Raw genomic sequence first — 16,186 nt, 5'->3', positions numbered from 1 at the left:
ATTTCTTGCTCTTCCTCTTCTCCTTCTGGCACCCCCGTCATTCTGACGTTGGAGTGTTTAAAGTTGTCCTGGATGTTGCCAAGACTATCCTCACTTTTTTTGAATTCTTGCTTCTTTATTCTGTTCTGGTTGAATGTTTATTTATTCCTTCTGGTCCAAATCATTGATTTGAGTTACAGTTTTTTTATCCCTTCACTGTTGGTTCCCTGTATATTTTTATTTACTTCACTTTGCATAGTCTTCACTTCTTCATCTATTTTGCAACCATACTTAACCGTGGGAGGAACTCCGTCCAGCAGCGTGCTCCCCCCGTTGGCTGCAGATGAGAGAGAAGTTGTCCCAGACACAATCTTGCTGTTCTGGTGGGAAAGAGAATGAAAATTCCCTCTAGTGGGGGATGCCCGGAGCCCTTCTCCCAAATGGCTTTTATTGGGAATAGTATGTGCAGGTGTATACAACACACTAGCGTAGCTTATCAACCAATGTCAAAGGGCTATAGTCATACAAAACAGGCATTATCTATAGATAACAATGGAAGGAACAATGGAAGAGATTTGTCATAGGTCAGAGTCTGTGAGTCATGCTGACGCCAGAAAGTTTTGAAGACATATTTCATATTTCACTCCTTATCCCCTGAACTTAAACCTCTGGTATATACTACCAGGGCTATACAAAACAAAGCAGAGCAAGCTTTGACGGATACAATATATTTATAAGGCCTGGTCTCCACAGGAACCTTCCATGTTAGAGCTGGGTCATGTCTGCCACCTGCGTTTTTACCCGGTTTTCCAGGGAGACTTACCAGCCCCTTTCAGGGCTTGCTCCCACAGGGCTACAGTCTCAGAAACCACACAGCGTGGTCCCCAACACTCAACCATTACTGTGAGCACTCTGATTACCAGTGTTTTGAGCTCTGCATTTGATAGGTTGGCAATCTCTTCATTCCTTAGTTCTATTTTTGGAGCTTTGATCTGTTCTTTCATTTGGGCCATATTTCTTTGTCTCCACACATCTGTTACATAGTAAGGGGTAGAGCCTTAGGTATTTGCCAGGGTGGGGCAACCCATGTTGCTACATTGTGGAGCTGTATGTGGGGGGAGGGGTCGGAGAGGGGGTAATGCTGCTCACTTGGCTCTCGCTGGCTTTCAGTCCCTTCCCCCGCTTCCCACAAGCAAACCGGGCCCTTATGGTGCTGATTCCCAGGTGGGTGGCTTTGTGTACATTCTAGGACCCCGTGGGTCTCTCCAACAAACTCTCCAGTGAGGCTGGGAGTTTCTCCCACCACTGCAACCCCCACCGCTTTTTACAGCCAGAGGTTCTGAGCCTTTATTTCCCCACACTGGAACCCTGGGTTGTGTGGTCTGTCTTGCTCCCCAGTTGCTCCTCTTGGTTATGTGCACACAAATGTGGGACCCCCCAGTCCGCCAACTGCTGCCTTGCCCACCCCGGTCCTCCAGCTGCCACCTGGCTGTGCATCTCTTGTGCCCCTCCTGCCAGTCTGGACAAATGTTTCTTTCTTAACTCCTTGGTTGTCAGACTTCCACACAGTTTGATTTTTTTTGGCAGTTCTGGTTATTTTTTGTTTTTAAATTTGTTGTCCTTTTGGTTGTGGGAGGAGGCAAAGGGTATCCACCTATGCCTCCATCTTGGCCGGAAATCTGGCACCTCTCCTTTTCCTTTTTTTGTGGGTTATTAGTAAGGTTAAAAAAAAGACACTTAGATACTTTATTTAAAAATTTGTTACTTCTACCTAATTAAAGTCTGGCAAATTTGTGATTTGTTAACAACCCGTAATGGTGGTATATTTACTCACAATCTTCTCTCACGTATTTTGAGAGATCTGTAATTTTGTCCCACGTGACTTCTAAACAATATTTTTTCTTTATTTCTGTTACATAACAGCATATGTGAATAAGTATGAGAGCCATTAAAGCCCCCTCTGAGGAGTAGAGAGAGCCTCCGAGTCACTTCTACAATAGCAATGGCTGTCTTTTTTTCAGGTGTGTAAGTTCCAATTTCCTAATGCAGGTTCTCTGATGAGCTGTCTAGGGGCCTATAACCCTGTTCCTATTTTCAGCACTGCCCCGCTCGTCATTAGCCTTGCAGCGCAGCAAAGCGTTTTAAACAAACCTCTTCTGTTCGTCCAGACTCGCTTTAAATCACAGCTCCGAGAAGGGTCCAGCTGCAGATGGCCAGGCTTCAACAGCGCTCCCAGACTGCTGCAGCTTCCACCGGGGCACCGTTTTCCTTCCGTGAGATAGATGGAATGGAAAATAATATTCACCTTCGAGAAGAGAATTCACGCATTGTTGGTCTCGGAGAACCAATCACTTAAAAACAATTTACCAGCACAAGCTGGGCACCATTTTAGGGAAGCATGACAGAGAACAGGAGAAATTTGTTTCCTAATGATTTAACTGGCTGGTTCCAGCCAAAGCATATCAATCTGCTCATGTTTCAGAAACACGGCTCACGCCAGACTATGCCTGTGGACACAGAGGAACCAGGAGAAAGTGTCAGGACCCTTTTGTGTGTAGATGGTGGCCACTGATCGCCTGCATCCCAGCTTTCTTTACTGAGGCATTTTACCATTATTGGATTGTGTACTTCCATGAAAATAAACACTGGGATTAAGATGATGAAATGAAGTCTACAAAATATTTCTGCATTTCCTACTGCTGATGGTAGGAGCTGTGCCTAACATCCTTGAACATGAACGCAGGTTTTTCAGTAACATTTCCGGACTAAAATATGTGTGTCTAGTATCTTTTCAATGAGAACCTTCAGTCTCCAAGGAGAGATGGCACCATGGACTTACCTAAGAGACATGTATCATCTCAGTTCTGTTTTCTGTTGATGGGGTTATCACATCAGCAGTGACATTCATTCCCAAGTTTATTCCACAAAAGGATTGAGTGGACTATATTTAGGAATTATTTTTAATAGAATTCTCAGTGATTTTCCCAAGGAGTTAACTAAGCCACATAGGTTTCCCTGCTAGGCATACTGTCTATTCTTCTGAACACAAATGAATTATGTACCTATCAAAAGGAGTTTGAGAAGGATTTTATGAAGCATGCCCCCCCATTTATTGCCTCTTAGAGCATTGTAGCAATGGCATTTTCTCAGGCTCCAGCTTGTCCCTGGGGGTCCAAAGCCCATGCTTCCCCCCAGGGGACTGAGTGACCCACTATGCACCTGTTGGCATTTCTCCTGATGTTTCACAGCTGGTCGTGGAGCTGCCAGAATAGTTTCTTCCACAAAACTAATGTTTTGTTTTTGTGCGTCCAGCTCCTGCTTCTGGTCTCTTATGGGCCAGCTGATGTTATCCAAGGAAGAAGTCCCATTTCTCTTTTGGAAATTGAAAAGGTTGTCAATGGCTTCAAAATGGAGGAGTGTTTCTCAGCCAAACAAAACTTTGCCTGAAAGGAAATCACGACGCCCTGTGTACAGATGGAGTCCCTGGAGGCTTGGCACTGCCCTGGGCTTCGCCGCCTGGGGACAAGTCAGCGTGACTCATTGGTTTTGCCATGGGCATGTGTTGGCATCAAAATCCTGTCAAAGATCCTAGAAGAATTTGTGCTTACTGCTATAAAAAGTGTCACATTCATACGGAGTATCTTTTCGAGAGGTTTTGTGAAGAAATGGGAGCCAGATAGAAAGTTCTCTATTATGTAATCTACTGCTTTCCCAAGGGCAAATATGGAAAGAAGTGTTGCATCGCAGATGGAAGTTTCCTTTTTTTCTGAGAGAAAAAGAAAATAAATCCACTTTTATAATAGTTTTGGCATGGCAATAGCTCATTTATGGCCTGGCTTACCTGGCGAAGATTTTTGGTCACATATTTGAGTAAATCTTTCGATTCAAGGTTCTGCAGTGACAATTATGGTGCCATTGAAAAATTACAAGCTCTCTGACCGAGCTGCAGCCGGAGGCGGCCAAGTGCGTGAATTTTATGAGGCCGGGTGAAGACGTGCTTTTTTAGTCTGAAAATGAGGGTGCCGAGGGGGCAGCAGCCTACAGATTCCTGGGAATAGGGTAGAGTTTGTTTGAAAGTTATTTTGCTTAGATAACCTTAAAATAAGAGTTTGGATTTGAAATTCCTTCCTTGCTGCTAAAGACAGCACCAATAATTCAGCCTTGGCTGAAGACACCGTGGTGGTTAATTACATGTGTCTAAATTGGTTGGAGCGTGGTGTGCCCAGGTGTGTGGTCGAATATCCTTCTGAGTGTTTCTGTGAGGGTGTTTGTGGCTGAGAGTAACACTGAAGCTGACAGATTGAATAAAGCAGATTGCCTTCCCTACTGTGGGTGGGCTTCACCTAATCAAGTGAAGGCCTACACAGAACAGAGGCTGACTCTCCCTTGGATAAGACAGAATCCTTCCTGCCTAACTGCCTTCTAACTGGAATATTGCCCTTTTTTTTCCTGCCTTTGAACTTAAATAGAAATATTGTTGCTTCCTGGGTCTCAAACCTGCCAGCCTTTGGACTGCAACTGCACCATTGAGCATCTGGGACTTGCCAAACTTCATAGTCATGTGAGCCAGTTTCTGATCATCCACATCTGTGTACACATGTCTGTGTCTGCATCTGTGTCCATGTCATATCTATGTCTAGGTCATGTCTGTGCCTGTGTGCGCGTGCCTGTCTGTGTCTTTGTCATGCCAGTGTGTGCCTGTGTCTGTCTGTGCCCGTGTCATGACTGTGTCTGCATTGGTGTCATGTCTGTGTGTGCCTGTCTGTGTCACATCTGTGTGCGCCTGTGTCATGTCTGTGTCTGTGTGCCTGTGCCTGTGTCATGTCTGTGTCATGTCTGTGTCATGTCTATGTCTGTCTTGTTTTGGTTCTGTTTCTCTGGAGAAGCTCTGGCTGATACCAACACTATCATTGATGTGAGGACAAAAGAGACGACTTGCCTGACTTACGGTCAAGCCCTGGAGAATCCTGGTGTTGCTCCATAAAGATTATTTTAATCTGGGAAATCAAGGGATGGCACTTTTGATTCCATTTACTGTAGAGAAAAAGCTGTAATGTTAAGAACTGGCCCCCAAATTCCTCTTAGAGACGAATGTCCCTGCTGGGAGTCACACTTGCTGGGAGTCACACTTTGATACATGTGTGATTGGATGGATTTGTCACTGCCAGTTTTGCCCAAATGCTGGGCCTGGTGAGTTGCCCCTCTGTATCTCCAGCTCTTTTTCTGGGGTACTTCTGCAAATCCTAGACTTTTGAAAAATGAAGTCCATATGAGACATTTTGGATGTGGGGAAATCCAGATAAATGTCCTGCTATTAGATGGCACCCCCCATCCCCGTCCCAATTAGCGATGGGAAGAAAGCTGACAGCCTCTCGGCGGAGTCCCGGAGCTGTCTGTGGCTCGCTGGGATGCCTGTGGGGGTGGGTGGGCCCTGGCTCAGCTTCCGTCCGGCCCCCCGCAGACGGCACCTTAGGGATATCGCTCCCCTTGGTGCCGACTCTGCTCCTCCACTTGCTGCCCACTCCTCGCTTTGTGACTCAGTCCTTCCTCCTGCCTCCTCTCCAGCGATGCTCTGGTACATGCTCTCCTCCCTGTCACCTCCTCACTCAGGTAACCCTCATTTAGTTCCCATGGAGATTTGAAGGTGGAATTTTCCACTTTTCCTTCAATTTTTTTCTAATGATTTATTATGATTAATTCTGTGCCGTTTCCCTCAAGGCTTTCCTATTTCCACTTAGCAGCCCATTGTAAATGTAAAACAGAAATCAAAATGTGGACACAAAGCAAGAATCCAACAACAAAAACCCCATACATGGTATGCTCTTTGCTTTTTATGCCTGTCTTTAAACTTCTGATTTTTTTCCGAGGTGAAGTGGCTGCCTCTGGCTGACTGGGGAGGGTCAGTACAAGGAAGTGGTAGAAGAACAGCAAAAACAGGTTACAAAGAGTTTCCCTGGGTCAGAGGGGACCCCTTGGTGCCTAGGCATCAGCGAGTCCCAAAGCTTCACAGAAGAGCCCACACTGTTTTATATATTAGAAAGAGAATACCTACCTGACAGAATGGCTCGATGTGACCCTTCTGTGGAGCCCCTTTCCCCCACCCCCCCAAAAAAGTTTCAGTCAAATGTATTTGTGTCTCCAAGGCTTGTGTCTGAGAAGGGCTATGATGGGCTCTGTGTTGGCTAAGATAAGGCAGACTCTAAGGACGTCAGAACTTAGAAGTGAGGCTGGGCAGATGCCAGTTGCTGCCGTATTAGCAGAAACCTTGAGATGGAGCTTTGGATTTCATGAACTATGAAATTATTGAGCAGAAGGAAATCTTACCTGAAGATCAAGGGTGCAGTGAGACCTCCAGCTGACTTGAGAACTATAATAATTTACAGCTTCGTGATTAAGCCCTTACTCAAAATCAGAAATGGAAGTAACTTGAATGTTAAAGATGACAAGATTGTTATGTCAAAGATCACTGCAATTTTAATTTCTTATTCTTGCCAGATAACTTCAGAATTCTCGTCTCTGAGCAGCCATAAGCTACTTTTCATTTCATTTGAACAATTTTGATTTATTTCACATTTTCAGGAAGTTGCCATTAATTTCTGCAAGGAAAAAAAACCAACAACAGCATGCCAGTCAGGGCTGATAAAGCAGAAGAGGATTTTCTTGAAGAAACACGGTTTCCAGGAGGACTGGCGTGCTAGCCTTGTACCTCAGCAGGAAGGGCAGCAGACTACACAGTCGGAGCCATGGCCAGGATGGCACCATGTAACCAAACTCAGGGAGGCGTGGTGCTGCCTTCACAGGGCCCTGGGCACCTCCCGTTTCACCACCGCTGCCAAAGGCGCTGACCACTGCGCCATCTGCCGCTGCCCCCAGTGCCATAACAGATTCTCTACTCTTCCTGCCTCTTTGTCCAAAATGGCAATACCCAGCTGCTGCATCTAACTGGTCAAATCTTCCGCTAGTCTGTGCCCTCACTGTCCGGGGGGCTGGGGAGCAAGCAGGTGGACTTTGTGGCTTCCATGGTGGATCGTAAACGTGAGCAGTACCTGGGGTTAAGATGGGGGTAGTATGCCAAGAAGTCAAAAGAAAAATAGAAATTACAGTTACATACAATATTGAGAGAAGTTATGTTTTATAAAAAGTATATTTCTTTTTTTAGGTTGCTTAAGTGAAAGTGATGAACATTCAAAGCAATAATATACATTGTATATAAAAATGGACACGAATATTTTTAGATAATTTGGGGGGGGAGCAGATCCATAGGTTTCATGAACTTTTCAAAAAGTTCAGGGTCTTCTCATACTTTCCCCAATGCCAAATTTTATTTCTCAACTCCATCATCTAAAGAGTTTGAACACATCACACACAGCAAACATTCCTTTAATGTAGAAAAACACTCTTAAATCCCTCATAATGAAAAATACAAATTTAAGTTACAGTAAGATACCATTTATTGACAATCACGTTGGCAAAGCCTAAAAATTTGACCACATCATCTGTTAGTGAAGCTGTTGGGAAACTAGCTCGTTCCTGTATTGCTCATGGGATGCAGAATCGCCTGACTCCTGTGGAGGAAAGTGTGGCAACATGCAGCAAAATTACATGTGCGTAATCCTAGGAATCAGTGTCAGTGATGCATTGGCAAAAATGCAAAATAGCATATGCACAGAGCTGTTCATTGTGGCATTCCTGGCAATGCTACATGTGGTAGGTCCAATCCTAAAATAGATCCAAGATTCTCGCCCTGCTCTCAGTCTCCCAAGCATGCTTGTATAATCCTCTTCTCCTGAGTCTGTAAATATGATTGGATATCGCTCCCAGGATTAGCCTATGTTATATGACAAAGGTAAAGGAACCTTTCAGATGTAATTAAGGGCCCTAATCACTTGACTTTGAATTAATCAAAAGAAAGATTATGCCAAGTGGGTCTGACCTACCCATGAGAGTCCTTTAAAGAGAGATTCCCTTGGTGGCTTTGGAGACGTTAGCTACCACGTGTGAGAGGACCCTGGTAGAGGTCCGATGAGAAGGGCCCGAAGGAGGGTCTTGGTTTCTGAGTGGTCTCAGCTGACAGTTAGTGAGAAAATGGGGACCTTGCTTTACAAGCACAAGTAATTGAATTCTTTAAACAACCAGTGAACTTGGAAGAGGACTCTAAGTTTCCTGTGAGATCACGGTCTTGGCCGACACATTGATTTCAGCCTGGTGAGGTGCTGAGCGGAAGACCCAGATAACCTATGTATAGACTCCTGCCCCACGGAACTGTGAGGTAATAAATCTTTGTTGTTTTAAGTGACTAACTGTGTGTCCATAATTTATTATGGACCAATAGAAAACTAATGGAAAACACCCCCAAAATATACATCAGTAAGGGACAGATTGTGTGGACGATTGTACAGCCACACATGGGGTCTTCTGTAGTTGTAAAAAGGAATAAAGAGGATCGAGGTGAGGAATGGTGTTTCCACGTGCTACCTTTTATATAAAAAAAGGCAATATGCATATATGGAGATCATTATTTATATTTTCAAAAAAATGGTGGACTGATTAACTAAAATAAACAAAAATGGTTTACTTAGAGGGTAAGTCAGGGACTAAGGAGGAAGAAACAGGACTCGTGTGGGACTTTCGTGAGTGTGCTCATACCTTGTTATATTTTTTGACTTTGGTACTTTGGCTTACATACTAACAACAAAATTACATAATGAAAAGGAACCTCCAAACATGAAAAATGAATGGAAAGGAATCTAGCTGCATATCAATTTAGTAGCATAATCACAAACAAATGAATTATGCGATATAACTTTATTTTTTTAATTTTTAAAAACTTAAAAAAATTTTTATTTATTTGTAGGGAGGGGGAGAGAGAAAGAGAGGGAAAGAAACATCAGTGTGTAGTTGCCTCTTCTGTGCCTGCAACCCAGACACGTGCCCTAGACTGGGAAGCAAACTAGCAGCCCTTATGTAATATACTTTAAAGCACAGTCTTTTGATTCTTCCTTCTTAGTGGGGTGTATCTAATGACAGATTTATGTATGTGCCCTAGGCAACCATTGATCTACTCCAAGTAGGATAACAAAGAGGCCCCCAACCAGACACATGAAAGTAAAAATGGTGAAAGACAAAGACAAAGAGAACAATCTTGAAAGGAGCGAGAGAAAAATGACTCTTCACACACAAGGAAACTCTAATAAGATTAGCGGTGACTTTTCATCAAAAATAATGCTGGCCGTGAGGTAGTGGGATGACATTCAAATAACTGAAAGAAAAAAATTGTCCACTAAGAATCTTGCATGTTGCAAGAAAGGTGAAATAAAGACATTCCAGATGAATAAAAACTGAGGTAATTAGTTGCTAGGATCCACCTTATCTGAAATACTAAAGGATGTTCTTCAGGCTAAGAGTGAGTGATCCCAGACCTTAATTCGGTTGCACACCAAAAAGCAAAAAGTAGTGGTAAAGGTAATTACGGAATTATAAAAGACAGTACCAATGTTTATTTCTTCTCTTAACTGCAATTTAAATGTAACTGTATGAAACTATGTATATAGTTGAATTGTTGGTCCTATAACACATAATGCAATGTATTTGACAAAATAGCACACAGGAAGTGGGTGGGAGCAAAGCTATTGAAGTCAGGAAATAACATGAGATGGTAATGAATCTATGGAAACAAAGGAAAAGAACCAGAAATGATAATTAAGGAGATTAATGTAATGAACCCTAGATACATACTTGCTCTCTTTTATTCTCTCAACTTCTTTAAAAGGCAAAATTATATAAAGTAATAGCTAGAATAACATATTGCTGGGTTTGTAGCATATAGATATAATATGTATAGCAATCATAGAACAAAAAGAAGAAGCAATAGAGATCTATCCAAGAAGATTGAAAACATTGATCGACACAAACACCTGTACGCAAATATTCATAGCAGCATTGTTTTATAGTGTTCAAACATTGGATCAGCTTGAATGCCTGTCAACTGCTGAGTAGACAAAGAATGTGGTATAGCCACACAGTGGGTTGTTCAGCCATTGAAAAGAATGGAATACTGATAATGCTCAATAGGGATGAACCTTGAAAATATGCAACATGAAAAAAAAGAAGACCAAAAAAACTGAATATTGTATGATTCTGTTTATATGAAATGTCTTTTATAGGCGAATCTACAGAGACAGAAAGGTTAGTCATTGCCTAGGACAGTGGAATGGGGAGAGGCAGAAATGGGGCTTCCTCCTGGTGGTTATGGGGTTTCATTTTAGGGAAATGAAAATGTTCTAACTCTATTATGGTGATGGTTGCACAGTTCTGTGGTATAATAGAAGCAATTGAATTGTATGCTGTATATAGGTAAATGCAGAGTATGTGAATTATATTTTGATAAAACTGTTAAAAATAAGTCTAGTGGAATCACCTCCACAGGACATAGGCATCAACTGGAAAGGAGGTCCCAGTGCAGGGGAAAATTTAAGGGTCAAAAAGACTGACTACATTGAATTGAAACATAGCACATACATATAACCAGTGAGTGTAATGCCAGGAAAATAAAACAAAACCAAGTATCTCACCACTCACCACTGGAGGCTGCCAGAGTACCAATAATTTCTCTGGAAAACTGGAAAAGGAAAAGAACCAAGCTCATCCTGCCTTGCCTGTCTGAATTGTATATTTATGTAGCTGAATAGTTGGTGAGGGAAAATTCTTCTTTATAGAATTATGGATAGCTAATAGATGCAGAAAGAATGGCAGGATTAGAAAATCACTCTTCTGCAACTTCTAGCGAAAGAATACCTCTAGGCAATGATCATGTATAAATGATAAAGGAAGAGGCAAAGGTTGATGCAGGAATTTTATAATGGGGTTCAGGCTGACAACCTGAACCCTCTGATTCCATCCTTTTTAAAAAAGATAACAGCTTAATTGAGACATGATTCACTCTTTAAGGGGTAAATTTCAGTGGTTTTCAGTCTAGTCACAGAGTGATGTTACTATCACCACTATCTAATCCTAGAACATTTTTTAAATCACTTCAAAAAGAAACCTCACACTTACTAGCAATCACTCCCCATTTTCCCCACCAGTCTTTGGCAACCACTAATACACTTTCTCTTTATTTTTTAATTTTTAAAAAAGGATTTTATATATTTATTTTTAGAGAAAAAGGAAGGGAAGGGAACAGAGAGGGAGAGAAACGTCAATGTGTGATTGCCTCTCACACGCTCCCTACTGGGGACCTGGCCTGCAACTCAGGCATGTGCCTTGAGTGGGAATTGAACCTTTGGTTTGCAGCCTGCACTCAATCCACTGAGCTACACCAGCCAGGGCTACGCTTTCTCTTTATATGTATTTGCTTATTTTGGATATTTCATTTAACGGATTTATACAATAGGGCTTCTTTCACTTGCCATGTTTTTATGCTCATCTGTGTTGCAGCGCATCTCAGCACTCTGTTTTTTCCAGTGGTTCCTTTTAATCGAGTGATGTTCGACTGTGTGAACACACCGCATTTGTTCACCCATTCACTAGCTGGTGGACACTGGGTTGTTTCTGTTTGGGCTGCTGCGAATAACGTTCCCAAGAGCATTTGTGTACAAGTATTTCTGCCGACACAGGTGTTCAGTTCTCTTGTTTATGTACCTGGGAATGAAATTGCTGGGGGTTTTCAATAAGTTATGTTTAACTTTTTGAGGTAATTCCATCTTGTCAATAATATAGGAAAAATCATGTATTTATGCGCCTCATGTGTGATGTAAGAAAAAATTTACATAGCATACCCATAAAGTAGTCTAGTCAAAAGGAGTGAGTCTGAGTACAGTCAAACATAGAGATCAGGAGCCTGTAAGCTTGTTTCTGTCAAGGGTCCGACAGCCAACACTTCAGGCTTATCGGGTCACGTGATCTGTGTCGCAGATTCTCAGCATTGCTGTGGTAGGACGAAAGGACATACGGCAACACGGAGATCAGCGGCATGGCTCTGTCTCAGTAACACGATTTACCGAGCAAGCAGCAGGTCGCATCTGGCCCACAAGTCACAGAGCGCCAATCCTTGCTTGAGATTTAGTAAGACAGACGTCTTTTTTTAAAAACCACACCAAACCATTCATGGCATGGAAAAGGCTCCCATTCTATTTTTCCTGCAAATGCTTTCTTTGATCTCGTACTGCGTGTTTCTTGAGCAGGAAATAGAGAGGAAGCCTGAGTGAATGGGAAAGAACACATGGGTTTACAGTGTATTTTCCTGGGACTTTATCGTGCCCCCCTTCCTCCTAGTGGTGAGAGACCCCTCTGCTGGGAGCAATTACAGTTCTTAATCCCTATGGCAACAATAATCTTTCCAAGACATGAAAATTAGATCCGAGGCAGATGAATCAGAATTTTTCTCTCAATTTCTTTTCAAAGTGAAGCTGCAAGAGAAAAGCTATCTTTTGTCTCATGTGAGATTATAAGGGTATGAACTCCAAGATGTCTCTGACCAGTTTTAGGTTCGGGTAGTCCATAATCTTTAGAGAATGAGGCCAACCGGAAAGAAGAGGAAAAGTGTGTGTGTGTGTGTGTGTGTGTGTGTAAGAGAGAGAGAGAGGGAATAGGGAGAATAAGCAGGGAGGGGAGGGGAGAGATGTTATTTGCAACTAAAGAGTTCTTTTTAACATGCCCATTTTAAGGAATTTTAAAGAGGATTAGGAATACTATGTGTAAAATTGCTGACAGTGTAGATTTTTAATAAATGGCATTTTCTTTGATTAAATCTCATTATTTATATTGTCTGCATTATTATTTAATTTCCTGTTTATAGGCTTTGCCTTACAACCAGATGGTAAATTCCATGGAGGTAAGAACTATGCATAGCACAAATCCTTTTGCTTTCCAGAGGGTCTAGCACGAGCTAAGTTAATCTCTGTGAGAAGATATGCTTCATTGATAAGTGGGAATGTGAAACTGTGTTATTTGATTATAGCACTAGAATGACCTCCACATTGTCTAATGAAAGTAGTCTTGTTTTCTGTGAATTAATTCCAAATTAGCAGTAACATTTTCATAGAAGACTCTTATCAGGATTATTACTATTTTTTTCAGTTGATGAAAGGACTTGTTAGTTAAATGCTAAGAAAACTTTTTCTTGGAAATTCATGGATGAGATGTTATTGCTTATGTAATTTAGGTTCTAATGTTGAATATTTAAGGCACATTTTTAGCTTAATTGCTGGAAAGCAATATTAGTACAAGTTGAAATGGTTTTAAAACAGAGGAAGACAAAATTATGGTGAACATGTCATTTGGAATAACTGCCATTCTAAACAAAGTCTGCAGGAAGTCATTAGAGGTATTTAGAGCAATTACCTAATGGCTCTTAAAAGACCCATAAAAGTTGGGTTTATTTACTTTCTACATTTAAAGGCTTTAAATATATAATGATAACATTGCTGTCCTAGTTTTTAAATAAGTGAAACTCTTTTATTGTTTCTAAAAGCCGAGTTGATTGGAACCCTAATATGAAGCTCACTTACTTACCAAATGTCGGGCCCACATCTCAAAAAATTTAAACAAATATGAATATGCTGTAGTAATAATGTCTAAGTGAGGCATATACTATAGTTTCTTCTTTTTAGCAAATAATAATTTTTAACAGTTTTCTAATTCTCAGGAAATATTAATATAATTAAATAAATATTTGTCACCCCAGTAATAACAGATATTTTCTCATTTACACTTACCTATTGTATTTTGAATAAAAAATGTCATCCAAAGAAAATATCTTCTTGCGGTTCCTGTGATATATGAGCATCATTGATTTGCATAAGTTATAGGAAAAAACCTGTGACACTTTTGCTCGACTTAAATCAATATTTAATTTTATGCAGATAAATATTTTAAAATTATATTCTTGACTGTCATTTTCGTTCATGATGGATTAACAGGAGCAAGATTTATCTTAAGCAACCAAATAGCAAGACAAAAATCTATGAAACAATGGTTTATTGGGCTAGAGGCAGTGCAGGAGAGTGATGTGTGAGAGGTACGAACAAATGAGGTGAACCTGTGATGGCTCAGGCTACAAGCTTAGGCCAGTTTCTGGGCTGCGTTGCAGGGAGGGGAGCCCAAGCAGAGCCAGGCAGTCTCCCTTAGCTGAGGGAGCAGAGTACAGGGTTCTCGGAAGTCAGGTACTTAGGACAGAAAGGGTAAATTACTGGGATAGACACCCAGCTCTCATATGTTTATGCAGAAAAGATCAGGAAGAAAGTGTATGGAACACACACAGAGTCTGAATTAGTTTGTGTTTCTGCCAGCCAGAGAGGACAGGGCTCTTCATTCCCAGGACATCGAGCAGAGGGTCAAATTAGCCCTCTACAAAGTGTAAAAAACCATGGCAGAGAGGCCAAATCTGGCCCTTTTTTGTACAATCCACAAGCTAGGAATGGCTTTTACATTTTTTAACATCTATTTTTTTATTGAAGTATAGCTGACATACAACTCTATGTTACTTTCAGGTACAACATGTATATTATGATGCGATCAGCATGACAAGTTAGCAGCCCACCTTTCCCTGTACAAAGTTGTTACGTTATTGACTGTGTTCCTCATGCTGGATATCGTCGTGACTTATTTATTCTATAACTTGAATTTTGTTGTTTTTATTCCCCTTCATCTTTTCTACCCATCCTCCCACTTTCCTCCCCTCTGGCAGCCATCAGTTTGTTCTCTGTATCTATGGGACGGTTTCTGTTTTTTACATTTTTAAAGGGTAGTTGAAACCAAATAAGAAGGCTATGCATCAGATTATGTGAGGGGGACCAAAAAAATCCCAGAATTATCTTCAGGAGGGCAGACTGCATATAGTACAGGCTTCTCCTGCTAGGCGAGTGTTCTAGGAACCCACCTGTGTCAGTGTACCAGCTGGTGTTGTTGTGAGAGGCTGCGTTCAGCTTCAGTGAATTTTTCTTTCTAAGACTCTTTCAACTCATTCGCTCATCTCATGATGGGAGATGTCGACAAGTGCATCTGCCCACACTGCTCTGAGAGTCAGCAGTTTTTGACCAAAGATGGCATGACCCCCATGCCCCGCCCTCCCTATTCACCCTGTCTCACTCTGAGCAAATTTGTTTTGTTTCCCTGTAGGAAAAATTCTTCAAAGGGTAAGGTTTTGCTGATGTGGAAAGAGTTAAAACAAAATGGCAGGAGCACTAAAAGGCATCAAAACTGACATGTTCAAAAACCGTTTTGAGCAGTGGAAAAAATATCCTGACAGGTGTATTGCATCAAATGGAGAGTGCCTTAAAGGTGACTGAAGTTTAAACATGTAAGAATAAATAGACAATTTTTAATAAATAAACCACAGGTTTTTTTGGGTCTCTCCTTGTGTGTGACCCACAAAGTCTAACTATTCACTGTGGTCTTTTACCAAAAAAGTTTGCTAAGCCCTACTCTAGGCTAAAGGCTGCTCTAAACCTGCCTAATAGAGCTGAGAAGCAAATCTCAAAAAAGCATGTTTTCAAGTAAATTAACAACATCCTAGAGCTTAAACATATTTTAAGGGGGAAAAAGTAGATCTCTAGGATTCATCTGTCTTGCATTACTGAAACTCTGTATTCTTCGACTAAGCCTCTTGTGCCCTGCCCCCACCCCCATGCTCTGGCAACTACCAATCTCGTCTCTGCTTCTATGAATTTGACTACCTGAGATTCTTCATATGATTAACAAAATTGTATTGTACACTTAAAATTTGCTAAGAGAATTGATCTTATGTGTAGTGTTCTAATCACACACACACAAAATAAATGAAGAGGGCAGGAGGAATCTTTTGTAGGTGATGGGTATGTTTAAAAAATAGTTTATAGATAGGTATGTTTATTGTATAGATTGTGGTAATGGTTTCATGGATGTATATTTATCTCTAAATTCATCAAGTTGTATATGTTAATTATGTACGGATTTTGACCCATTCCTTTTTATTTTCACTGAATTCTCCAATTATTATTTTTCCAGCTTTACTGAGATAAAATTGAGAAATAAAACTGTAAGATATTTAAAGTGAAATATGTGCAGATTTCTGTGTGTGAAGCACATCTCATTAAAATACATTTCAGAAAGAGATACTGGCACAGTGATGGATAAGCAGATCAATGGGACAGCGTGGAGAGTCCAGGAGAAGATCCACCCAGATGTGTGTAATCAATTTTTTTCTCTTTCTCTTTTTACCCTGTTTTTT

The sequence above is a fragment of the Artibeus jamaicensis genome, unplaced genomic scaffold (assembly GCF_021234435.1).
Source record: "Artibeus jamaicensis isolate MK-2021 breed Jamaican fruit bat unplaced genomic scaffold, CSHL_Jam_final scaffold_474, whole genome shotgun sequence".
Lineage (NCBI taxonomy): Eukaryota > Metazoa > Chordata > Mammalia > Chiroptera > Phyllostomidae > Artibeus > Artibeus jamaicensis.
The sequence above is the reverse complement of the archived record's forward strand: the minus strand, read 5'-3'. Positions refer to the sequence as shown.